This window comes from Castor canadensis, chromosome 10 (genome assembly GCF_047511655.1).
Source record: "Castor canadensis chromosome 10, mCasCan1.hap1v2, whole genome shotgun sequence".
Taxonomy (NCBI): domain Eukaryota; kingdom Metazoa; phylum Chordata; class Mammalia; order Rodentia; family Castoridae; genus Castor; species Castor canadensis.
The window spans coordinates 78644107-78671317 of record NC_133395.1 but is presented as its reverse complement, the minus strand read 5'-3'; the positions used below and the strand labels follow the sequence as shown (position 1 = coordinate 78671317).

General features: G+C 37.4%; 1 protein-coding gene across 4 annotated transcripts in view; it reads left to right on the top strand.

Annotated features, from left to right (window-relative positions):
* Wasf3 (WASP family member 3) overlaps nucleotides 1–27211 on the top strand; it is a 132629-nt gene that overhangs the window by 48271 nt on the left and 57147 nt on the right. For all 4 annotated transcript variants that reach the window (XM_074043651.1, XM_020154338.2, XM_074043649.1 and 1 more), the window contains exon 2: nucleotides 4620–4714. The gene's annotated coding sequence lies outside the window, so the exon portion shown is untranslated. The remainder of the gene's footprint in view (nucleotides 1–4619; nucleotides 4715–27211) is intronic.

The window sequence follows — 27211 nt, the reverse complement described above, 5'->3', positions numbered from 1 at the left end:
CATATAGGCCAGTCCTGGATCTCTGCAAAGTCATATGAGAAATTGATTGCTCTTTCTTCATATTTTACTAGGCAGTTATTGTTCTTTAAATGAAAGAAGAACATACTGTTTTAAGATCCTTGAATTTAGGTCTTTATACTTTCAAGTTTTGAATATATACAGTCCTCAAAAGTGATAGGATTAACTAATGTGATTTCTGGAAGACTGGAATTTGGAGGCTTAGGAGAAATGGCAAGGACCAAAAATAGTAAACAAATCCAAATACAATCAGATTAGGAGAATATTGGCAGATTAACAGTGAATCATTTAGATACAACCTGTTCTCAGGTTCAGTGTTTTCATACCACAGAATTCATTTTTTGTTGTTGTTTTTCTTTTTTGTTGTTACTGGGGTATGAACTCAGAGTTTCAGATTTGATAGGCAGGTTCTCTACTGCTTGAGCCATACCTCTAGTATATGACAGAATTATTTCATAGTGACTTTAAATGTCATAGATAATTAAGATTAAACATTATTGTCATTGACCTTGCAAAATGCCCTATAGAAAAAAATTAGATATTTCATGAGATAAATTTAAATTTAGTTATCTTTCACATCATCATACAGAGGAATGTACATTGAATGCAATTTGTACTGCATTATGAGGTGAGTGATATCAAATGTACTTGAAATTACTTGAATTCACTTTGGTTATTATAAAATAAAGCTGTCTGGTCCTTTCCTCCCTTCCCCTCTTATTTTCAGACAAAGTCCCCCTCCCCGTTTAAAACTAGGCAGTTAGCCTAGCTTGACTTTTGTCTGTATTTATCCCTAAATTGTGACTTGCTATAGTTTCATGATGCAATTTTTCTTTTCTCACTGAATAGTATAAGGAATTTTTACTTAGTAGTAGTTTAGTAGTAGTATTTTAGTAATTAACACTGAGATCTGGAGACAACATGAGCACGTTCTGATGATGCCATATTGAGGGCATTATCCAGAACCCAAATGGTCAGGATGATGCATATTTTTATGGGATTTTAGAAAGAGGGATGTTCTTGCAAGATGACCCAGTTTGTTCCTTTGTTCATTGATTTTTTTCAATTCTTCTAGTCAATAGATAGTTGTCTGTATTCTTTTTATGATACTTTCTTTTTTCATGTATTGGTAATAAGACCTTTAATCCAACTAACTTGAGCTAAAACTCTTAGAACGGTACTGTCCAGTATAGTAGCTAATACTCACATCTTGATACTTAAATTAACGTTAATTAAAATGAAAGAGAAATAAATTTAGCTCAGTCATACTGGCTGTGCTTTGTGTGGCTGGATGTTCTGTGGAGCATTTCCATCACTGTGGGAAGCTTAGTTGGATCTGTTGTCTTAGAGTATTACTTGACTTCACCCTCTAGGAAATATCTATCTCAGCATCCTCTTCTACTTCTCGCCTAAGGCATACCTCTCTTAGATTTGTTCCCTTTAAAAGACTCTCCCTTTTAAAAATTGAGGTCTTTATCATGTGTAGTCTGAATTAAGGCTTAAATTCAGTTTCCAGTTCTGTGAATCCTTTCCTGCTGCTGCCTCCAGGGTACCAGTGGTGGTACTTGTGTTCTATTTACACCGTGTGTGATGTCTTTTTGCATCCTGGTCACATGGAATACTACTTTCTTGTTCATGTAAGTCTTTTCTTCTGATAGGCTGAGAAGTGCTTTTGGTAGGGTTTTGGTCATTCCAGGGTAGGAAAATACATGCTGCTTGACATATAACAGTAAAAAATGTGTTTTTTGAGCAAATAGAGAAAAGCCCTGGTGGTTGAAGGAGTCCATAGTAGGTTGCATTCTGAAGGCTAGAGACAAGTTTGGGTACCTAACCTATACACAATGGAATTTTATGCAGCCATGAAGAAGAACGAAATGTTATCATTCGCTGGTAAATGGATGGAATTGGAGAACATCATTCTGAGTGAGGTTAGCCTGGCCCAAAAGACCAAAAATCATATGTTCTCCCTCATATGTGGACATTAGATCAAGGGCAAACACAACAAGGGGATTGGACTTTGAGCACATGATAAAAGCGATAGCACACAAGGGAGGGGTGAGGATAGGTAAGACACCTAAAAAACTAGCTAGCATTTGTTGCCCTTAATGCAGAGAAACTAAAGCAGATACCTTAAAGCAACTGAGGCCAATAGGAAAAGGGGAACAGGTACTAGAGAAAAGGTTAGATCAAAAAGAATTAACCTAGAAGGTTAACACCCACGCACAGGAAATCAATGTGAGTCAATGCCCTGTATAGCTATCCTTATCTCAACCAGCAAAAACTCTTGTTCCTTCCTATTATTGCTTATACTCTCTCTACAACAAAATTAGAGATAAGGGCAAAATAGTTTCTGCTGGGTATTGGGGGGGGAGCGGGAGGGGGCAGAGTGGGTGGTAAGGGAGGGGGTGGGGGCAGGGGGGAGAAATGAACCAATCCTTGTATGCACATATAAATAATAAGAGAAAAATGAAAAAAAAAGTCCAAAATAAAAAAAAAAAAGTTTGGGTACCTAGAAACTAGAGGTAGGCATTCCAGATGTGGGAAATTACAGGGCAACTGTGCTATATAGTAGCCATAGGAGTCACTATCAGCACCATTCTGCTCTTAACTGTAGACATGAGCAAATTGGAGTGATGGTGGTTTATGTAAATGTGCACCTCTGCTGGCAGTATTGCACCTCTTAGTGGAGGTGCTGTATTTTATACTTAATAGTCTTGACCTGTAGCTTTAAATGACTTAAAGGTATGCTTTCCACTGTGAGACTAGACACTCACAAAGTCTAGTTAATTCTTGAAGACCTTTATGGTTCCTGATTTAGTTTAGAATTGTTAGCAGCTCAATAGGAAAGAAAAATGCATATGTATATGTCCAAAAGGACGTGGCATAATATAGTTAAGAACAGTGATTCTGTAATCGGACAAACTTATCCTGACACTTTTTTTTCCTAGCTGTGTGGTCCTGGACAAGTCACTTTTTGGTCCTCAAGTTCTTCATTTTAATGGAGATCCTACCTGCTTCTGAAGACTAAATGCTAGTTGCTAGCACTGTTGATACCTCCTGATAAACACATTTGCCAAATAATAGCTAATAACAAAAGTAGTAATTCCATAACTTTTCACACAAATGGGAAAATTCTTAAACATAATTGATAATCCAGAAAACACATGATATTGGACGGTTTCCTTGCCCTTAGGCACAGTTAGCCAGATTTAACCATCTCTAAAGTGAAGTGTAATAGTGCTGGTTACTCTCAAAATCATCAAGTAGAGGTAAAATGAGGCCTGGATATTCTAAAACCCAAGAATAATTTTCTGTATTTGTAAATAAGATGATGACTTATGCAGATGACTTAGGAAAAAGCTCACTTTTCTCTTTTATTCTGCATAATCAATAGCATGCTAACAGCTGCTTCTAAGGAAGAGGAAAAAACGCTGTGTGCTGCTTTTGATTTTAAGTAAGCAAAATAGGACATGTTTAAAATAGAGTAGCATTGAGTGATCATTTGGGGTTTTTTTATGTTTTCAAAAGGATGGCATCAGTCTTAACTGTTGGTTTTCAAAACCTACTGGACTATATATAATTCATGCACATTGTGATAATTCTTTTTGGTAGAGTCAAAGTTGCTTTTCTTCTATATGGAAATTGCACAACTTCTGCTTTCCCATGCCTGGGCTACCTTTCCCAACCTCATTCCTCCTTACCCTTCACCTCTCTGAAGCTGTTGGGCATACATCACCCCACTTTTGGGCTGCTTTGTACTCACTTTCTTTTATCTGTCTTATTGCATTAAGATTATCTGCATATATCTGTCACCCAAGTTCTTTTATGAGCAGTCATTTTCTTACTCAGCTTTGTGGGTTTAAGTGTCTAAAGAGGGGTTGACTTATACATGGCGCTTGGTAAAGTTTTGCTGAATAAATGAATGACTGCCTGTTCACTAATTTTTCTTGTATATATTCTTTCCAAGTGAACAACTAGTTTCCTACTTGTTTATTATTCCTTGTATATTATACCTTTTATTACCTAATATAGCACATTGGTGAATACTCTTTTATCAGATTGCTCTGTAGCCTACCTGCTAATACCTTGTCTGGAAAACACTTTATTGGGTCTATTCAGCAGGTATAAAATCTTTATTACTATTTTATCTCCATATGGATTATTGAAATATTTATAACATGGTCATCAAGATTTTAATTAAATTTAAATACTGTTGTGGGAAAAATTAATTCAAGGTTCTCATCAAGTACAGATCTTATGTGAATGAGCAATATGATTTGATTCATTCTATAGGCAATAACAAAGCCTAAAATGCAAATGAACTGAGTAGTTTAGTTGAAGATACCTGTAATATATTTGACTGTTTTAGGAACTTTAACTGTTAATAACTATGAGTCATTGAAGTTAATTTTAGAGTTGGAATTACACAAGAATTCACACATAATATTAGCTTCTTGTTTAAACTAATTAAAAAATAACTAGTTCTGGGGTTAGGATTCCCTTGGTGAAATTATTGAAATGCAGACTTTGAATTTAAGACTGTTGAAGACTTAGAATCATTTTGACTACTGGAATTTAATTTTTAATTTTTTTCCTTTTAGTTTTAATTTTGATTGCTGTTACTACTGATACCTGAGCCAAGGTGGTGATGCTACCTGAGGGAAATCTCTGCAACCCCTGAGTCAACAATTACATGGTAAGAGTGCATGCCTTTTACCTTAAAGCCATTCAACTTCATTAACATTATGGTCTAGATACCTAATTGGAAATGGAATAGCATAAAATATCTTAATATCTTTGAATAATATTTACTGTTAATGTATTTTTAATATATTAACAACAGATAATATTTGCAGTTTCTGATCCTCATCAACAGTTTAGGACTTTGAAAGAGAAAAAACATACTTTGATACATTCATTTCATACGAAAAACACATGACTATCTGGTTTATAACTTATTAAGTGTGCTCTCATTTTCTTCCATATATTTTTTGCCCATTTTTATTTTTTGGGAGTTTAGCCAGTTTTTTGTTGTCTGAATCTTGCTGATAATAGTCATGAGAATTAAAATCTTAAAGCCAATCAATTTTACTGAAATTCACTCTGACTTGAGGTGATGGCAATTCCAACTGTGACTAAAATGAGGTTTTTAATTTATGGACTTTGGTGATCTATATTGCTTTTTATTTGAGGGACAATTGAGGAGTAATGACACATATCAGACTAGTGGGTAAGTCATTCCTTTGTGCTTCACTTTCCTTATGTGAAAAATAGCATCACCAATCTTGCCTGTTTTATAGAGTTACAAAATCCATTGAGGGCTAAGGGTGTGGCTGAAAGTGGTAAAGCATCTGCCCAGCAAGCACAAAGTCCTGAGTTCAAACCCCAGTATGAAAAAAAAATAATAAAATGAGGTAATACATGTGAAATTCTCTTTTCTTCTTCCTCTCCTGTGCCTCTGAGAGAGACTGAGGTGGGGGAGGAGAGGGGATGGAAGGGGAGGGAATGAATATGATTGAATGAATAACAAATCTTTTGATTTTTGAGATGATGTTGAGAGAACACATAAGGTAGCAGAAAGGATGCTGTGCCAAAAGTTGAAAGACTTTATTCCTAATCCTGCCTCACTTTGACTTTGTCCATATCGTTACATTAATTTACTATAAGAAAACCAAGTTTGATTTCCATACTTTTCCTTTACAGGTAATTTTTCAGAAATATATGTGTACTGTCACAATGGAATTAAGCTAAATGTCAGTATCATTTATTGCTAAATGTCTGGCAAGTCTTCAGATATTTTTAAATTAATGATCACATTCAAAGAAGAAGTCAAAGGGAAATCAGAAAATATTTTGAATTGAATGAAAATGAAAACCCAGAATATTAAAATGCATGCGATGCACCTTAAAGTGCTGCTTTAAGGGAAAACTTAAAGTACTTAAATGCTTATGTTAGAGAACAAAAGTTTTGAAACTTTCATCTAAACCTTAAGAAACCTGAAACTGAAGAGCAAATTAGACCCAGAACAAGAAAAAGAACAGAATCAATGAAATAGAGAACAAGAACAAAAGGAGAAAGAAAAAAAATCTAAGTGAAACCAAATGCTAGTTCTTTGAGATAAAATTGATAAACCTGTAGCTATGCTAATCAGGAGCCAAGAAAGAAAAAAAAATGGAAATCTCTTTTACCAGAAAAGAAACTATAGACCCTATAGTTATGGGAATGTTATTTAATAACTTAGATAAGTAGACAAGTTCTGTCAAAGACATGAGCTTCCAAACTGCATACAAGCAGAAATGGGTAACCTGAATAACTCCTTACTAAAGAAAACCCTCCTACAAAGAAAACACCTAGTCTACCAGGCCTCACTAGTGAATTCTACCCACCTTTGATACCAATTGAATACAAAATCTTCAGAAATAGAAGGGACAGAACATGAGTTTATTTTAGGAGGCAAGCATTTCCTGTTACAAGAGAAAGATATTTAATAAAATGTTAGTAAATTGAATAGAGTTAATGACCAAGTCTGGCTGCTTGCCTACACAGCCAATTAGGTCATGGTTAAAGGTGTTGAGACAAGGAAGGTGACTATATTCCAGGTGCTGGTTAGAGGAGAAAATAGAGAATGCTTGTCAGAAAGCCCATCTCATCCAGAAGCTGATTTAGGGTGGTTTTTATAGGTGGTCATGGGTGTTTCTAGACTGGCTTGTGTCTTCCTGCAGTGGGTTGGCTGTTTCACATCTAATCCTTACTGCCTGATCATGAGATGCTTTTCAGTTCTGAAAATCTCAAAAACAAAGACCCCTATTTCCTCACATTTTTCCCATAGCCAATTAGTTACATATTGCCAAGTGGTCAAGGTAGAAGAGGGTTATCTGCCATAAGGCCTACTTTCTGATTTGCCAGACCTCCCAGTAATGAACAAAATATCTTTAATCCTTTGCTTGAATTCCCTACTGACAGATGTCCATTCCACAGTCTGTGGGATAGGGATTGATGTCTCAGATCTGGCTGTTTTCTGCTGAATAGAGGCATTATAAGGGGAAATGGAATGGAGCAACCTTGACCTATTTGGACTTGAATATTGGCAACTATTTGGTGACAAAGTTCTCTGCTTACAATCTAAATGATTTGAAGTATACCTTAAAATGCTTGAGCACAGATGGTGTGAGATCATTAGGATGACATATCACATCCCAAGCACAGTTGACCCAGATCAAGAAATCGTATCCCTGGTGGTCTTGCTAGCAAGGATATAGGCTCCTCTCCAAAGGGGGACTATAGTTAAGTCTTGTTGAAATTTTATTGAATCACCACTACTTTGTTCACCTGCAGTTTCAATATATTCCAGTCTTTTGTTCTAAATGCAACTTTTCATTCTTGTAATTCTTTTACACCTACTCCTAGTCAAGAGGTCCTAATTAGCAGACCTAACACTCCTGGCATAATTTCAGGCAACCCTTGGCCTGAAGTTTGACATCTGACAGTAGGGAACTGAAACAAAGCATTAAAGATATTTTTGTTCATTACTGGGAGGTTTGGCAAATCAGAAAGTGGGCCTTATGGCAGGTAACCTCTCCACTGGGCAAGCAGATAAACACAATAAACAGGCAGAAAGACAGACACAACACTCATTGCCAGCTATCACCTGCAATGGTAAGACTGGCTGGAAGAACATGGATTGTTAGTATAGTTGCCTTTATCATCATTAGGCCATGCCCTGAATATGGTAAATAAGACTAGGAATAGTTCAGCCTAAAAAGATAGTTTCAGAATGAGGACTTGACATATATGGCCAATTGATTTACATGTATGAAGGGGAGGTGACCTTATCTACCATTACATTGCTTTCCCACTGACCACTGACATTAGTATTACAACCTTTACCAGCTCACCAACCTCTAATCAGGGCCAATGGTAAGACAGATTTGTTCTTCTCTAATTAACTGGAGTCTTCTCCATCCTGTCTTTGCTGTCCTCTACTTTCCACCACTGCTTTTCAGGTGTACCCCAGATTCTCAGTATGTCTTTTTTCTTAGTATGTCATTAAAGCCAAAAGAGGGCTCTCATATAATCTGCTAACCCCTGCCTGAGAAAAACTCCACTGCTCTGCCTAGATCTATAAACTATACTGTTATGTGCAAATAACATACATTGTAGAATTCCAGTAAAGCAGATAATGAATCAAACTCCTGATCTCCTGTTCCTACTCTCACCCTAACCAGAATCTGAGCAGGCAACAATGGGCACTGTGTGGGCCACTATTGTTAGTGTAGAGGAGATGCACGAGTTCTTGGAGCTGCTGAGCACATGGTGTCTGAGCCTTATACTCAAGTCCCACACCAGAAACACCCCATGCTGCTGGACCTAAAATAGTGCCACCACCCCTTGCTGGATTAACTGCCCCCAGTACCAGCTACTCTGTTCCTCTGAGTCAAGTTGCTGCCCATGACTGCCCCCAGTCCTGGCATCCACCACCGAGCCGGCCAGCTCTGGTCTCAGGCTTACAGCTCTCTTAGTATTACAGCTCTGAACTTGAGTGTCACCAACTCTCAGTTCTTAGCCTTAGCAGCTCTGAGCACCACCGAGCACCACCAGATCTCAGCAAGTAGTGTTAACAGCTTTCCCGCCTGCTCTCGACGGTCTTCCTAGCAGCTCTCCAGAGCTCACTGCAGCCTGCCCAGCAGCTCAGCAATTCCTTGGCTACTAGGAATCCTCAGGGATAGCAGCTCTTCAGTGTTACCAGCTCTTAGTACAGCTAGCTCAGTACATTCTACCTAAGATGGATATCATGAATAGGCCATAAAACCATCTGAAAGCTTTATTGGGGCTTATGCTGCAGCATAAGAGGGCAGTGCTTGATAGGGAGGTCCCAGACTGGCCTGATGAAGATACAGGGGTGCTGCTTATGTAAACAAAAAGGGTGGGCCCACAAATGGACACAGTCTTTTGCCCGCTAACTAGACTTTCCGCACTGTCATGCCAGCCTATGCAAGCATACTGGGCTCACCTGTTCTGACTATCAGGGATAGGGGAGGTGCTCCTTACAGACCAGAGTGGCACATGAAGCATCTATAGGATGGCCTGGAGTGACTGTGAGGGGGAGATATCTGGAGCAGCTGTGGCTGAGGCAAAGTCTCTGGGGGCAGTCCTAGATTATCGAGTGCACCTGGGGCATAAGCAAAAGTCTTGATCATTATGATAGCCCTGGGAGTTGCCACTAAGGTTGCCATAATAGCTGCAAAAGTGGTAATGCCTGGCTCCCACTTCTACTGCTGTCATGATAGCCCAGGAAGGTCACAGAGGCAGCAGCAGCAGAACCCTCAGCCCTTGTAGAAGCAATGGCAAGGCCTGTTGTTGCTGTAGAAGTTCCAGAGTCATGGCTCAGGCTCCCAGCAGAGTTACAGGAGCCACAATTACAGCTTAGCTGGGCTGTTTGAAATTACAGCAGCTGTCTTCCATTTGTTCCCAATCTGTGTGCAAGCTGTCTAGCTTATCTTTAAGATAATGGTGTCAATAGCACCAAGCAGCCAGATGTGGGGAAGGGGCTTGAAAACTGTCAGATGAGAAGCCTGGCCACCTGCTCCTGCCAACACTTAACAGTTCCAATTGCTAAAAGTGAAGTAGAAAAGTATCTTTAGAGCATTCTAAAAGCAATGATTAAAAAGTGGAAAACTTTGTCTAATGATGTTCTGGTTGCAAAGAACCTCACTTATTATGCCTCACCCACAGAGAATAAAACCTTGATTCTTTAGAGAAATCAAGATTCAATATGAAGTTAGTATTCTCCAGTAAACTCAATCAGCAATTACTCTTTGGCTTTTACATGGAAAAAAGAAAGGAAAGCTTCCCTTGGGAGGAGTTGAGCCCTTTAATCTATTTCAAACTCCCTTGAGCGCTTGAGCCTCAGTTCTCTCAGCTGTGAAAAAGAAGGTGATGATCTTGGGGATCTGTTGAAAGCATTAGAAATAATACTGAAAGCATAGGAGACAGTGGGCTCACAGGTGTGACTAATAGGGAGCTTTGTTTCAGAAATATTGTAAGACTTCAGCAGCTGTTGGAACTGGATTTGAATATAAGTTCTATGTTTACCAGCTTTGTCACTTTAGGTAAATGACTTAACCTGTTAAGTGTAGGTAGTAGCAAACTAAACTTGTAGTGGGATGGAAATGGCAAAACATACATAAAAATGAATGTAAAATGTTCTCATATGTCATATTTAATAGATTTATGATTTTGATTTTTTTGATTGATTTTTATATTGTTACCCAGCAACCCTGACTGCCCCTTTTGATGGTAATCACTATTTACTTGTTGGATGTGTTCAGAAGAAAGGAGCTAATAGCCAGAGTTGGTTATTTTGAGACCAAGTATATAGGTTACACACTTGAGATATTTTACTACCTAGCATTTCTCTTCCTGCTATCATGGCTCAAAGAATTGAGTGCAGCTAATTAAAATAACTATCTTAACTTTCCATGAGAGCAGTTTCTAATTGCCAAAAATAATGCCATCAAGACAATTCTTGATGCTAACAACACAGGAAACAAAGTTGGTAGTATCCATAGTGGGAATGGTTAAGTGAATCACACATTTCTGTTGCTCTTTGTCCTTACCCTGTTTTATTATGTCCATTCATACGAAATTGCCAATATCTGACCAATGTGAATCAACAAAAATGGTGATTTGGTGGCTGGAAGTGTGTCTTCGAGGTAAAGTGTATGCATAAAGACCTGGGTTCAATAACCAGATCCACCAAAAAAAAAAAGATCTCATAGGATCCAACTTGCTATTTTGGGGCCTTCCTTCCCCTCCTCCTCCCTTCCCTTCTTTTTAAATGTTAATACTATATCTAGTTTTTGTGTCCTACTTTATAGTCTTTTAGGTGTTTCATCTCAGCCCTTTAAGATAACCAAGCAGATACTGTTGGTCCTATATTTTAAATAAGGACTTAATGTTTATTGGGCTTTTAAGTAACTTACCCAGGACTAGCTCTTAAAGAATTTGGGCTTTGGCTTGCTGTACCATCTGCTTGTTTGGCTGCTGTGCTGGATTTCCAGGTCTCTTAAAGAAGAGCTATCTGGGGTACAAATGTTTTAAGAGGTGTGCTCTCTGACTAGATAGGTGGAATAAATTGTCTTCAGGATTGTCTAGGAGGAAAACTTTCCTTAGGAATTTAGTTAACATATCAGTTTGCTGCTCCTTTTATACTCATAAACAGTGGCCTTCTGTAAGCACTTTTCTGGATATATGCCTGTCGTGTTACTGAATTTATCTTTCAGGCTTTGTTTTCTGGTACTACAATATATAGTCTTGTGTTTGTGGCTGACAGTAGATCGACTTTTACTTGACTGCCATTTTAGTATGTGTTATAGTTTGGGTCTGGAATGTCTCCCAGAAGCTCATGTGTTGAAATCTTGGTCTCCAGCTGGTAGCACTATTGACAGGTGGTAGAAATTTTAAGAGATGAGGCCTAGTGGGAGGAAGTTGGTCTTGGGGGAGTACCCATGAAGGGTATGTTGGAATCCAGTTGCTTCCCCTTTTTGCTTCCACCATGAGGTGAACATTTCCTTTGCCATGGCAAAAGGGCCAAGTGATGGTGAACTGAAACCTCTCAAACAGCCAAAATAAGTCTTTTTTCCTTATAAGTTAATTATCTTAGGTATTTTTAACAACGATGGAAAACTGAGTAGCATAGCATATAAATACTAAATGCTCAGTGACCTCTATTTGTCTTATTCTCTTATATACCTCTGATTCATTTTTTAAACCATTTTTTGAGGCATAGTTCACTTACAATAAACTTTGCTTACTTAAAGTGTGCCATTTGATAAGTTCTGAAATGTGTGTATCCATGAAATTATCACCATAATTGAAATAGTGAAAGAGTGTTACCCATAGTACTTTTCTCATGACTCTTAGTTATCCTTCCTTCCCTTACCTCCCTACCCTTAGACAACTTGATCTGCTTTCTGTCGCTAGAAATTGGTTTGTGTTTCCTGTAATGTCATATGAATGCATTTATGTAGTAAGTTCATTCTCTCCCTCTCTTCCTCTCTCCCTCTCTCTCTCACCTGGCTTTCATTCAGCCATAATTTTGAGATTCATCTCTACTGTTGCATGTATCAGTTGTTCATTCCATATTATTGCTAAATAGTAGACCATTGTAGGGACATGGTGCAGTTTGTTTTTCCATTCACCTGTTGATCAATGTTTGGAGTGTTTCTAGTTTTGGGCTATTAAAAATAAAACTGCATAAATGGTCAAGTAGAAGTCCTTATGAGGGTGTTTGCTTTTATTTCTTTTGAAATAAAATACCTCGAAGTAGAATGACTACATCATATGGTAAGTGTATATTTTGTTTTAGGAAACTCCCAGACTTTTCCAAAAATGGTTCAGTTATTTTACATTCCCACCAACACTTCATATGATCAGTCTTTAAGTTTAGCCACTTTAATAGTTATGCAGTGGATACCTTATGGTTTTGATTTGCATTGATGGTGAGCATCTTTCATGTGCTTGTTTGCCATTTGTGTATCTTCTTGGGTGAAGAGTGTGTTCAAATCTTTTGCTCATTTAAAAAAATAGATAGTTTTATTACTGAGTTTTGAGAACTCATATTTTGCATACATGACCTTTGTCAGATACATGATTTGTACTTTTTTTCCTTGTTAGCATTTTCTTTCTTTTCATTTCAGAATGAAATTTGTGAAGTGATGTGATGTTCTTATTTTTGGCATTTTCCCCAGTTCTCTCCCCATTCCCCCCAAAAAGAAATAGTTAGTCCTTGCCATTCTCTTCTTTTTCTTCTTAGTTAGTCCTTGCCATTCTCTTCTTTTTCTTCTTTTCTTCCTCTTTGTTCAAGGTATTTGGTTGCCAGCTTCTCAGCTAACTTACAGGGAATTAATCTCTGTGACAGGCTACCCCCCTCTTCAGGACATGTATGACCTCTTGTGAATATCTTTCTTTGGTCAGCCCTTCGATTTCTTTTATTTATTTATTTATTTTTTCTTTTATTATTCATATGTGCATACAAGGCTTGGGTCATTTCTCCCCCCCTGCCCCCACCCCCTTACCACCCACTCCGCCCCCTCCCTTTCCCCCCACCCCCTCAATACCCGGCAGAAATTATTTTGCCCTTATTTCTAATTTTGTTGTAGAGAGAGTATAAGCAATAATAGGAAGGAACAAGGGTTTTTGCTGGTTGAGATAAGCCTTCGATTTCTTGAATCTAGGGATATGACATTCTAATTCTGATTGGTATTGACTTGGCTTTCCTGAGGCACAGTCAGGCGGTTTAGACCTAGCCTGAAGTACCCCAAAAGTACTTGTCATGAGCCAGAACAAGGATTAGATTCAATAATGAGAATGCTAGAGACAACTTACTTAAATCCTACAATTTATTAAGTGTTGTTTAGCTGTAATATAATTTGCATTACACATTGTGTGTAATTTCAGCTCTTTGCAGTTTGTTCTGTTTTTTTATGTGGCCTAAAAGATGATGGTGAGGATCTTGATCATTTTTTAAACAACTTTTTCCTGCATGTTTTAAAAGAATGTGCATTCTCACATTAAGGTACAATATTTAAAATAACTGGAAATTAAAATTTCTTAATTGTATTATTCAAATCTTAAAATCTTAAATGGTCAAGTCCAAGTCCTTATATGGACATATGCTTTTATTTCTTTTGATACCTACCTGAAAGTATGACTACCATATGATTGCATCATATGGTAAGTGTACGCTTCTGAAAAAACTACATTGAATATGTCTTCTACAAAGAAGATAGTAAAGGTTCATGGTTGTCATTTTTAATGGGTTTTTTTACCCATTGGATGTGAAATGTGTCTTTGTCTGTTTATTGCTTTTGCCTTGAGTTGCTATTGTGTCTTATATCAATATGGCTATACCTGTCACCTTTTATCATTAATATTTGCCTAGTGTATCTTTGTAGTCCTTTCATTTCCTTCCTGATTGTTTTGATTTAGATGTGCTTTTGAATATGTAAAACAAACAAAAAAACCTTGGCTTGTGAGTCCCTTTCTTTTCATGTAGATATTTGGTGTAGCAGTTAAGAATGTGGACTCTGGACCCTGGTCTCTGTCAGCATAGGTTTGAATTCAGGCTGTACTATAAGCTGCCTATATAGTATTTTCTTAACTATTGGTGCCTAAGTGTTTTCCCTGTGAAAAATGGAAGGATTGATAGTTTCTATCTCATTTTGTAAGAATTAAATGAATTGATATATGTAAAATACTTAACAGTACAACTACTATTATACGATGTGTACATCTCAACAATTAATGTGAGAATTCACCCATTAACATTTATGCGGTTATTTGGAAAGTTCATTATTAGTACCTTTTTTTTATTAAAAAAGTTGATTCTTTTCTCATCCATTGCAGTTAACTATTAGTTTTTTTTTTTCTTGTAATGGTTTGTTATTGATATATCTAATATTGTTTAGTCATTGGTACTACATTAAAACATTAGTTATACAAATGATACCTGAATATATTCTTCTTTACAAAAGCTTGTAATAACATTTGAGATTAAAGTGCCCTCTAGTTTATCCTCTTGTCTTACTTCTGCTCAACCGCAGTAGAGGGTGAGCTGCCTTTGTTTGCCTTTATATCCTAGTAAGATGCAGAGATGAAGTAGCTTTTGCTTTTTGGTATATTACAAATTGGCTTATAGGGAACATTTCCAAAAGGGACATGGTGGTCAGAGCACCAGATATGAAGTTGTTAAGAATTTGGAATCTTTCCTTGCAGACTTTTGTATACTTATACACATATACTATATGAGCATGTAGTACTTTTACAAATGGCATACAGTTATTCTGAACCTTACAGTTTTCATTCATTCCTGTGTTTTGGAGATCTCTCCGTATCTATTTATCTTTTTCTGTTAGTAGTCATTTTCAGGTTTTTACCTGAATATTTTTGTATGTGAATCCTTATGTATAAGTGAGAATGTTTCTGTCAGAATAAGCAGTGGAAATACTAGGCCCATAATATACAGAACGTGTATATTATGGGCCTAGTATTAACTTTTATTAACTGTAACTCTTTGAAAGGGCAGTTTAACCTGTCTACCAAGTAAGTGTCTGATTTCCAATCTTTCCATTGCTTGATAGAGCCACACATACATTTTTGCTGGTCTGCTAAGGGTGAAATAATGTTTCATTGTTTCTGCTCTCTTGGTTATGAACAAGGAGGCATCATCTTGCCTCTTGATTGGCCACTATTTTGTGTTTCTTAGGTGGGATTTGCCTAGTTCTTCCCATTGGTTCTCCTCACCAATGGCCATAGTCCTCCTGTCATACTTTTGGCTTGCGGTTTCTTCCTTTAATCTGATTCTGTTGCTCTTCAACTTTTGGAAGTTTTCTATCATTTGTAGTCCTGAAGAATTGTTTAGATATGTGAAATGTAGGTATTTTTCATCATTTCTGTGAATTTGAAACTAAAGGGTATACCCCAGCTAGGTGCTCATCTAACCTACACTTGTTTCTGTTTAATTAGTCTTCCATTTCTATTTTGTCACTCCTCTACTTCTGATTATATGTTTTGAAATGAGTTCCTGTAAACTGGAAATCACACATACATACCTGTACAACACTGTATCATAAATATCTCATTTTAGTTGAGAAACTGGCTTAGTATATGTTAGGGCCCTAAAGAAGAATCCAAAACTGAGGAACATGGAATTGTACTTCCTTGTCTGATAAACTGCAATTTTCCTCAGTGTACCCACACAATAATAGTTCTCTAAGTCTCCTTAGAGACTGGGAGTATATGTTCTAGCCTTAGGCAACAGTTTCTTTGCAGATATCAAATAGAATTTGAGTTACCAAGAGTCATACTAAGTCCTGGTCTACAGAGCTCAAGGAGGGCTATTTTCCTGACCTGGGAAGTTTAAGTTAGGACAGAAATGCCTAGGTTTGCACTATGTTTAACGAGAGCTACTCTATGTATATCAAAAGTGAAAAACAGAATGAAATAGGGTTTAAAGCTTATGTACAGTCATTACTAAGGCAGTATGAGGAGTTGAGGCACCAGGCAAAAACATCTATCTAATAAGACAAAATGTCTTATATAAATGGAATCTGGGCAATGTAGACCAATTCCTCCCTTTTATATTCAGAGCTGACAATTCATGACAAATCATCACGTGCTTAAAGAGTTAAAAATTGAGAGGGACCTGCAGAGATAGAGGGAACAAGAATGAATAGAAGCATCGTACTTGAACTCGAGGATAACTTGCAAATTGGAACAATTTCCTTTACCTTGACTGCCTTTTATCTTGGTATGATGTAGAGGTGAAGTAACCTTGGCTTGTTGATGTATTTACAAATTGAACTTATAGGGAACATTTCCAAAGGGGGACATGGTGGTCAGAGCACTAGTTGAAGTTGGAGACTGAAATTCTAGTGCCACTCCATGATCTGGAAGATTGTAACTATAAAATAAAGAAATTGGTCTTAATATCCAAGGTTCTGTTTATCTTAAAAGTATATTATTTTGTTAAATAGCTGGCTATTTATAGATGATCAAAACATAAAAGGAAAATAGATCCTGGTAAAAATATCTCCAGGGTTCAAGGGTGAGTAACATGCATTAGAATTAATTTTTATGCACAATAAAGGAATTTAAAACAGATATGGGCTCAAATATAAAATATGTTCTGTGGCCTAGATGTGCTGAGTACCTGATTATATGGACACCAGAGCCCTTAAATGGACTTAGACATAAAATATGAATATATTTAAAGAGAATTTTACATCTAAGAGAAACTTGGTAATTTATTTACATTTAAAAAGTCCAATGCTGGAGGTGTGGCTGAAGTCATCAAGTATCTGCCTACCAAGTACAAGGTTCTGAGTTCAACTCCCAGTACTGGGAAAATTTTAAAAAAGGCTCAAACTACAGTGAACATAACAGAACATTAAAATCAATTTAAGTATAAATACATAGAAATAAATGGAGGCAAGTTCTAGAATAGAAGCTGTTCTCTGGGCCCTGTCTGCCTTCCCCCGTCGTACCTAGAAGATAAAGGCAAAGGGGCTAGAAGGATTGTTCCTTGCTTAAGAATGGTGGTTCTTTATAAAGCTTCCCACTTGTTTCTCTGTGTGCTCACTCAGGATACATGGTTTTTCATACTTTTACTGGCTTTGAGGTTTCTTCCCACAGCAGAGAAACTACAAGTGTCAGTGGTGAAAACCTTGGTGGAGAGCGATCTCAACCTGGATACTGAATCTTTGCCTTTTCAGTTAAAAGCAGATATTAGCTTCAACTTGAAGTGTCCTTAGGAGCCATTTTGCGACCCACAAAGCACATACTGCCTCTTGTTATCCAGAATGTTGTTTATAGATACTTGACAAAGGTTTTTCAGATATCTTAATTATGCTATTCCATAGACATAAATCTGCCTTTGTACCTGGGGTATTTTTATTATATATTAGTTGTTAAGGCTATACTGTATTGCAAAAACCAAGTATTTTTGTTGTTGTTTGGTTTTGTTTTCAAATAATGGAATGCTACTTCTAGGTCTTGAATAGGAGCTCCTTCCTTCCACCCTCATGTTTGTTGAGTAGCTTCCCTGGCCTAGCCATAGTCTATAGGTCAGTGTTGCAGTATTATCCCCACCACTCATCCCATTCTAGTTGTTTGTTAATATCCAGATATAAGAAATACCTTTAATGTAAGCACTGTCACACTGTAATGTAATATAGATCTCTTGCCAAACTATTAACTCCTCAAGGAAGGAATTTTGTTTTGCTGTTTTTGTCCATTCATTCTTTGCATTTCTGTCATTTACAGCATAATGAAAATGTACTAAATGTTTTGAGAGTAAGTGAACCCAGTATGGTATTTTCTGAATGCCAGTTGAATATCTGACTGAGAGGAAAAAAGCATCCTAGAGCTGGAGGAATCCTAAGAGGGCAAATCTATTTTCCAAATAGATTTGAGGCCTACCCTGATTAAGAAACTTGCACAGTGTCATATGGTATTTGTAATAGAAGTGGAGCTACAGCCCAGGTTCTCCAGTTCCTAATCCAGTGTTGTTTCTTTGACCCTTTGTCTCTCATCCTGCAGACACATACAGACGACATTCCAGATTGCAAAGGTAAACTTTATCCCAGTGAAATGCTTTGATTAAAGTTAATGTGGTCTTTGTTCTCCCTCTATTCCTCAAACCATAACTTTTCTCTAAAGCATATCTAAAAGAGCAGGAGGTAAGTCAATGTGGCTAAGCAGGTTGACATAGCAGTGGGAGTTCAGGAAGCCCCAGCCATTGCTTTGGATATGGGAATGTAATGTTATTGGTGACTGTCTCCTGGGAAATGTCAGGAGGCACTTGACTCCATGCAGGGTGCTATAAAATTGAGGTAGGCAGACATAGATCTTAGCCATCAAAATGAAAAGGGCACCATAAGGTGAAAAGACAGAGGAAAGGATTGGACCAGCATCATGTCACTCTTTCTCTGTGGGCATGGGCACAAGGTCACTTCTGCTTATATCACTTTTATTCTGAGATGAATACAAGAAAATGTGATTAAAAAGACAAACATCTGTAGTATGCACACATTTAATTCAATGTGTGTAATACAGTTTATACTGCCTGAGTTAGCTGTGCCACACTCTGCACTCTAATTGCCTCGCATGCAGCAATCAGAGCAAAGGTACCAGCATATCAGGAATAGAAAAAACAGCATCATTAACACTTACCAGGTTTTGCAAATTGTAGATGCTCTCAAAGCTCACATGGTTGTCTTTATGACTGTATAGAGGAGGAAGAAACCCTTCACAAAATCTATTTTCTTGTACAGTCATCTAGTCTATTAGTAATACAGTTTTAAGATACATAATAAGGACCTAATGAAGTTAATGTTACTCTGAAACCCATCAGCACTCTTTTTTTTTTCATTTTTCTTTTATTATTCATATGTGCATACAAGGATTGGTTCATTTCTCCCCCCTGCCCCCACCCCCTCCCTTACCACCCACTCCGCCCCCTCCCGCTCCCCGCCCTCAATACCCAGCAGAAACTATTTTGCCCTTATCTCTAATTTTGTTGTAGAGAGAGTATAAGCAATAATAGGAAGGAACAAGGGGTTTTGCTGGTTGAGATAAGGATAGCTATACAGGGCATTGACTCACATTGATTTCCTGTGCGTGGGTGTTACCTTCTAGGTTAATTCTTTTTGATCTAACCTTTTCTCTAGTTCCTGGTCCCCTTTTCCTATTGGCCTCAGTTGCTTTAAGGTATCTGCTTTAGTTTCTCTGCATTAAGGGCAACAAATGCTAGCTAGTTTTTTAGGTGTCTTACCTATGCTCACCCCTCCCTTGTGTGCTCTCGCTTTTATCATGTGCTCAAAGTCCAATCCCCTTGTTGTGTTTGTCCTTGATCTAATGTCCACATATGAGGGAGAACATATGATTTTTGGTCTTTTGGGCCAGGCTAACCTCACTCAGAATGATGTTCTCCAATTCCATCCATTTACCAGCGAATGATAACATTTCGTTCTTCTTCATGGCTGCATAAAATTCCATTGTGTATAGATACCACATTTTCTTAATCCATTGGTCAGTGGTGGGGCATCTTGGCTGTTTCCATAACTTGGCTATTGTGAATAGTGCCGCAATAAACATGGATGTGCAGGTGCCTCTGGAGTAACAGTCTTTTGGGTATATCCCCAAGAGTGGTATTGCTGGATCAAATGGTAGATCGATGTCCAGCTTTTTAAGTAGCCTCCAAATTTTTTTCCAGAGTGTTGTACTAGTCTACATTCCCACCAGCAGTGTAAGAGGGTTCCTTTTTCCCTGCATCCTCGCCAACACCTGTTGGTGGTGGTGTTGCTGATGATGGCTATTCTAACAGGGGTGAGGTGGAATCTTAGTGTGGTTTTAATTTGCATTTCCTTTATTGCTAGAGATGGTGAGCATTTTTTCATGTGTTTTCTGGCCATTTGAATTTCTTCTTTTGAGAAAGTTCTGTTTAGTTCACATGCCCATTTCTTTATTGGTTCATTAGTTTTGGGAGAATTTAGTTTTTTAAGTTCCCTGTATATTCTGGTTATCAGTCCTTTGTCTGATGTATAAGTGGCAAATATTTTCTCCCACTCTGTGGGTGTTCTCTTCAGTTTAGAGACCATTTCTTTTGATGAACACAGAAGCTTTTTAGTTTTATGAGGTCCCATTTATCTATGCTATCTCTTAGTTGCTGTGCTGCTGGGGTTTCATTGAGAAAGTTCTTACCTATACCTACTAACTCCAGAGTATTTCCTACTCTTTCTTGTATCAACTTAAGAGTTTGTGGTCTGATATTAAGATCCTTGATCCATTTTGAGTTAATCTTGGTATAGGGTGATATACATGGATCTAGTTTCAGTTTTTTGCAGACTGCTAACCAGTTTTCCCAGCAGTTTTTGTTGAAGAGGCTGCTATTTCTCCATCATATATTTTTAGCTCCTTTGTCAAAGATAAGTTGCTCATAGTTGTGTGGCTTCATATCTGGATCCTCTATTCTGCTCCACTGGTCTTCATGTCTGTTTTTGTGCCAGTACCATGCTGTTTTTATTGTTATTGCTTTGTAATATAGTTTGAAGTCAGGTATTGTGATACCTCCTGCATTGTTCTTTTGACTGAGTATTGCCTTGGCTATTCGTGGCCTCTTGTGTTTCCATATAAATTTAACAGTAGATTTTTCAATCTCTTTAATGAATGTCATTGGAATTTTGATGGGAATTGCATTAAACATGTAGATTACTTTGGGGAGTATCGACATTTTTACTATGCTGATTCTACCAATCCATGAGCATGGGAGATCTCTCCACTTTCTATAGTCTTCCTCAATCTCTTTCTTCAGAAGTGTATAGTTTTCCTTGTAGAGGTCTTTCACATCTTTTGTTAGGTTTATACCTAGGTATTTGATTTTGTTTGAGGCTATTGTAAATGGAATTGTTTTCATACATTCTTTTTCCGTTTGCTCATTGTTAGTGTACAGAAATGCTAATGATTTTTCTATGTTGATTTTATATCCTGCTACCTTGCTATAGCTATTGATGATGTCTAGAAGCTTCTGAGTAGAGTTTTTTGGGTCTTTAAGGTATAGGATCATATCGTCTGCAAATAGGGATATTTTGACAGTTTCTTTACCTATTTGTATTCCTTTTATTCCTTCTTCTTGCCTAATTGCTCTGGCTAGGAGTTCCAGTGCTATGTTGAATAGGAGTGGAGATAGTGGTCATCCTTGTCTGGTTCCTGATTTTAGAGGGAATGGTTTTAATTTTTCTCCGTTAAGTATAATGCTGGCTGTAGGTTTGTCATATATAGCTTTTATAATGTTGAGGAACTTTCCTTCTATTCCTAGTTTTCTTAGAGCTTTTATCATGAAATGATGTTGGATCTTATCAAAGGCTTTTTCTGCATCTATTGAGATGATCAAGTGGTTTTTGTCTTTGCTTCTGTTAATGTGGTTTATTACGTTTATTGATTTTCGTATGTTGAACCACCCCTACATCCCTGGGATGAAGCCTACCTGGTCATAGTGAATAATCTTTTTGATGTGTTGCTGAATTCGATTTGCCATTATTTTGTTGAGGATTTTTGCATCAATGTTCATTAAGGAGACTGGCCTATAGTTCTCCTTTTTGGAGGTGTCTTTGCCTGGTTTTGGGATAAGTGTAATACTGGCTTCATAAAATGTGTTTGGCAGTTTTCCTTCCCTTTCTATTTCATGGAACAGTTTAAGGAGGGTTGGTATCAGTTCTTCTTTAAAGGTCTGATAGAATTCAGCAGAGAATCCATCAGGTCCTGGACTTTTCTTTTTGGGGAGACTCTTGATTGCTGCTTCAATTTCATTTTGTGTTATAGGTCTATTCAGGTGATTAATTTCCTCTTGGTTCAGTTTTGGATGATCATATGTATTTAGAAATCTGTCCATTTCTTTTAGATTTTCAAATTTATTTGAATATAGGTTCTCAAAGTAGTCTCTGATGATTTCCTGGACTTCCATGGTGTTTGTTGTTATCTCTCCTTTTGCATTCCTAATTCTACTAATTCCATCAGCACTCTTGACAATGGCAGTATACACTGGAGAAGTTTTCAGTTTAAGTTATGCAGCCATTGCAATATAGTCCCTGTGGGAAAGCTGTTTTCTGTGCTAATATAGCACAGAAATGATTTCTTTCCAAAATATTTCTTTCCAGAATAGTTTCTTCACCTTGGGGTCTGTGCACATGGATACTGAGAGTGCACTAAATGTTTGTTCATGAAGAGTATCAGTTTGCTGGGGGATGTTTTCCTCCTTTGTGAATATAGTTAACATTTCAGTCTAAAAAAAGCTAATATGTTAATTTTTTTTTTACTGTTGATAGCAGAGCATTACTTTTCTAATTAGGATCTAAAAAGTGGCGAGAGAACAAGAAACCAAAGAAGACAGATGATGTACAAAGTAATAACTGTTCTTAAGTCACTAAAAACGAGGAGACAGGACATTTGGGTTGTTTCACATGTGGCAGAACATGGGAGGAACAAGGAAATAGGAAGAAATTAGCTAAAATTTTAGTAAAGTAATGAATTCTCCAAGATTGATTGTGGGCTAACACATTGGTTAAAATAACTGAGAACCTGAGATACAAGGGGGAATTCACACTTATTTACAGGCTGTTTCCTATAGACCTCCATTGGGTGCTCACATGAAAGAATAGGTGTAAGCCTGGAGATTAGACACAAACCCCACTGTGGTGCAGCCTTTGAGTAGGTAATCAACTGCTGCCTGGTTCAAGCATCTGCTTAGCATCTCCTTCCCCAGAGCCTTCTCTTCTATGACATAAAAATTGTTGGGGGAGCAACAAACCCTGTAGTCCATAGGACCCAGCAAGAATCTCTCCTTCAGGCAAAGGGAAGTGGCAAAAAAGCAGGGCAAACCTGTTAGGCTCATGATATTTCACTGATCCAAAGCAAAAGTCTGCCTCTGCTGCATGAGGCACAAGAACTGTCTCATGCCCAAGACAGGGACAAATATTAGGCAGAATTTAGTTGCCACGGGAAAGAGACACATCCTGAAAAGGATATGAAGTTAGGTACACAGACCCTTCATAAGAGTTAGGCTGGAGAGTAGACCCAAGATGCCTAGAACATAATAACAAATCAGCTGCAGTCTTCTGAGAGCAGGAATGTGGAAAAGGGACCACTTTTATGGCACAAATGTGCAAGGACTGCAGGGTGGACTAGCAGTGCTGACAAAAATCATTTATGCTAGGCACAGGGGATAGCCCATCACAAAGAAGTTTTGGTGATGGGTTGTATCAGACAACAGTAGCAACCTCTCTCTCAAACACTGAATAAGTTAACTCAGTTTCCCTTATTAATGCCCTGCCAGAAGACCATGCAAGCCTACTTCTGGATAAAAGTACTGTTTTCCTAATCTCTACTGTTCTACAAATGATATCCAGCATTCAGAAAAAAAAATTATGAGACAAAAAAAAAAAAGATAGCAAGTCTAGGGGAAGAGACTAGGAGGATCACAGTTTGCAGCCAGCCTGGGAGAAAAGTCAGCGAGCTCCCATCTCAGCATACAAGCTGGGCATGATGGTTTGCTTCTGTAATCCCAGCTATCATAAGGAAGCATAGGTAGGAAGATTGTGGTCTAAGGCTAGCTCCAGGCAAAAGGAATGGGACCCTACATGAAAAATAAAGCAAAAGAGCATGGTAGAGTGCCTGCCTAGCAAGCATAAGGCCCTGAGTTCAAATCCCAGTACCACCAAAAATAAGTAAAAAGCAATGGAAACAGATTTAGAGGTGACTTAGATATGGGAATGATCAGTCAGGGACTTTAAATTCATTATATCAGTGTATTAAAAGTTATGGTGAACTCATGGAAAGAATCAACAGAGATGGAAACTAACATTTTTAGAGTTAAGTGGAAACTATTAGACTTGGATGAGTCAGCAAACTTAGATATAGATGAGGAAAGGACTTATTAAAGTTAAAACAATAGAACATAGCAAAGCAGAAAGTTATGTATAAAAAGTGAAAGGGAAGCAAAAAGAGGAGGGAAGGAAGAGGACAGAACAAAGTATCCAAGGGCTATGGAACAATGTGGATAATCTTAACAGATACAGAGAGAATTATCCAGAAGAAATACTTGCAGAGACAATTGCTGAGAATTATTCAAACTAATGAAAAGATACCAAACAACTTATTAATGACAATCACATTTAAAAATCTCCAGAGAATCCCAAGCAGGACTTAAAAAAAAATGAATTTCCCCAAATTCTAGAAAACACTGGTCACGTTGCTGAAATACCAAAGATAAAAAGAGTCTTGAAGTCATCCATAGTTTAAATAAACATTACAATTAGATGAACAAAGGTTGTCAGAGACTGTGAAAGTCCTAAGACCGTGGAGACAGTGGAATAAATCCCTAAATTATCAGAAGACAAAACAAAAAACCCACCTCAAATCCCTACCCAACAAAACATCTTTTAAAAATGAGTCAAAATAAAGTTTTGAGACAGAAGCCAAGGGGAATTGATTACCAGGAGATTTGCACTGTAAGAATTGTTAAAGGAAGTTCTCTAGTCAAGAGTGCCACAGAGAAGTGTGGTTATACACAAACATAAGTTTGTATTCCCTTATTTTTAGTTAGATGATAATTGACTGTCCAGAGCAAAAGTAATAATAATGTATCATGGCATTTATAACATAAGAAGTAAAATATTTGACAATGAAGTACCAAGTATGGAGGAAGAAAATGAAAATATCTGTTTGTCATACACTAAAGGACTTAAAAGCACATGTAGACTCCCAACACAGTGGTAGTGGGAGATGTTAATATCTCTCTATCACCAATAGATAGGTCATCCAAACAAAAAAATCATCGAAGAAATCCTAGAACTAAATGACACCATAAATCAAATGGACCTAATTGATGTCTACAGAATATTTCTGCACAATGTACATTCTTCTCAGTAGCTCATGGAACTTTCTCCAAAATAGATCATATTTTAGGACACAAAGCAAGCGTCAGCAAGTATAAGAAAATAGAAATATCTGCCTGCATTCTGTCTGATCAAAGTGCATTAAAACTAGAACTCAACAACAAAAATAACAGCAGAAAACACACAAATAATTGGAGGCTGAATAATACATTGCTCAATGATCAGTGGGTCATAGCAGAGATAAGAGGAAATAAAAAGGTTCCTGGAAGCTAGTTAAAATCAAAACACAACCTACCAGGAGCTATGGGACACAGCAAAGGCAGTCCTAAGAAGAAAGTTTATAGCCATGAGTGCATATATTAAAAGGACAGAACTCAAATAAATGACCTAATGCTATATCTCAAACTCCTAGAAGAGTAAGAGCAAGCAAAACCCAAAACAAGCAGAAGGAGAGAAATAATAAAAATAAGGACCGGAATTAATGAAATAGTGACCAAAAAAACCATACAAAGAATCAACAAAACAAAAAGCTGGTTCTTTGAAAAAAATAAACAAGATTGACACGCCCCTTGCAAACATGACTACGTAGGAGGGAAAAGACCCAAGTTAGCAAAATCAGAAATGAAAAAGGGGAGATAACAACAAACATCATGGAAATCCAGGGAATCATCAGAGACTACTTTGAGAACCTATATTCCAAAAAAATGGAAAATCTTGAAGAAATGGACAAATTTCTAGATACTTATGACCATCCAAAACTGAACCAAGAAGATATTAACCACCTAAACAGATCTAAAACACTTAATGAAATTGAAGCAGTAATAAAGAATCTCCCAAAAAAGAAAAGCTGACAGATTCTCAGCTGAATTCTACCAGACCTTCAAAGAAGAACCAATACCAACACTCCTTAAACTTTTCCACGAAATAGAAAGGGAAGGAACGCTGCCCAACTCATTCTATGAAGCCAGTATTACACTCCTCCCAAAACTGGACAAGGACACGTCCAAAAAGGAGAACTACCAGCCAATATCTTTAAAGAACAACAGTGCAAAAATTCTCAATAAAATAATGGCAAACTGAATTCATCAACACATCAGAAAGATCACTCACCACAACCAAGTCAGCTTCATCCCAGGGATGCAGGGATGGTTCAACATATGCAAATCAATAAATGTAATACAGCACGTTAATAGAAGCAAAGACAAAAACCACATGATCATCTCAATAGATGCAGAAAAAGCATCTGTTGATAAGATTCAATACCACTTCATGATAAAAACTCTAAGAAAACTAGGAATAGAAAGAATGTACCCACCTCAACATTATAAAGGCTGCATATGACAAACCTATAGCCAACATCATGCTTAATGGGGAAAAACTGAAACCATTCCCCCTAAGCTCAGGAATGTGACAAGGGTGCCTACTCTCCCCACTCCTATTCAACATAGTCCTGGAATTCCTAGCCAGAGCAATAAGGCAAGAAGAAGAAATAAAAGGAACACAAATAGGTAAAGAAACAGTCAGAATATCCCTATTGGCAGATGACATGATCCTGTACCTCAAAGAACCAAAAACTCTACCCACAAACATCTAGACACCAAAAATAGCCTTAGCAACGTAGGAGGATACAAAATCAACTTACAATCAGTAGCCTTTCTATATACTAACGATGAACAAATTGAGAAAGAATACAGGAAAACAGTTCCATTTACAATAGCCTCAAAAAATTAAATACCTAGGAAAAAACATAACAAAGGACATAAATGACCTCTTTAAGGAGTACTATAAACCACTGAAGAAAGAGATCAAGGAAGACTAGAAAATGGAAAGATCTCCCATGCTCATGGATTGGTAGAATCAACATAGTAAAACTGGCTATACTACCAAAAGCATTGTACATGTTCAACACAATTCCCATCAAAATCCCAATGACATTCATCATGGAGATTGAAAACTCTACCCTAAAGTTCATTTGGAAACACAAAAGACTGTGAATAGCCAAGGCAATACTGAGCAAAAAGTTCAATGCTGGAGATATCACAATGACCAACTTCAAACTATACTATAGAGCCATAGCAATAAAAACAGCATGGTACTGGCACAAAAATAGATATGAAGACCAGTGGAACAGAATAGAGGACCCAGATATGAATCCACATAGCTATGCCCACCTTATTTTTTGACAAAGGCCAAAAACTTACGATAGAGAGAAGACAGCCTCTTCAACAGATGGTGCTGGGAAA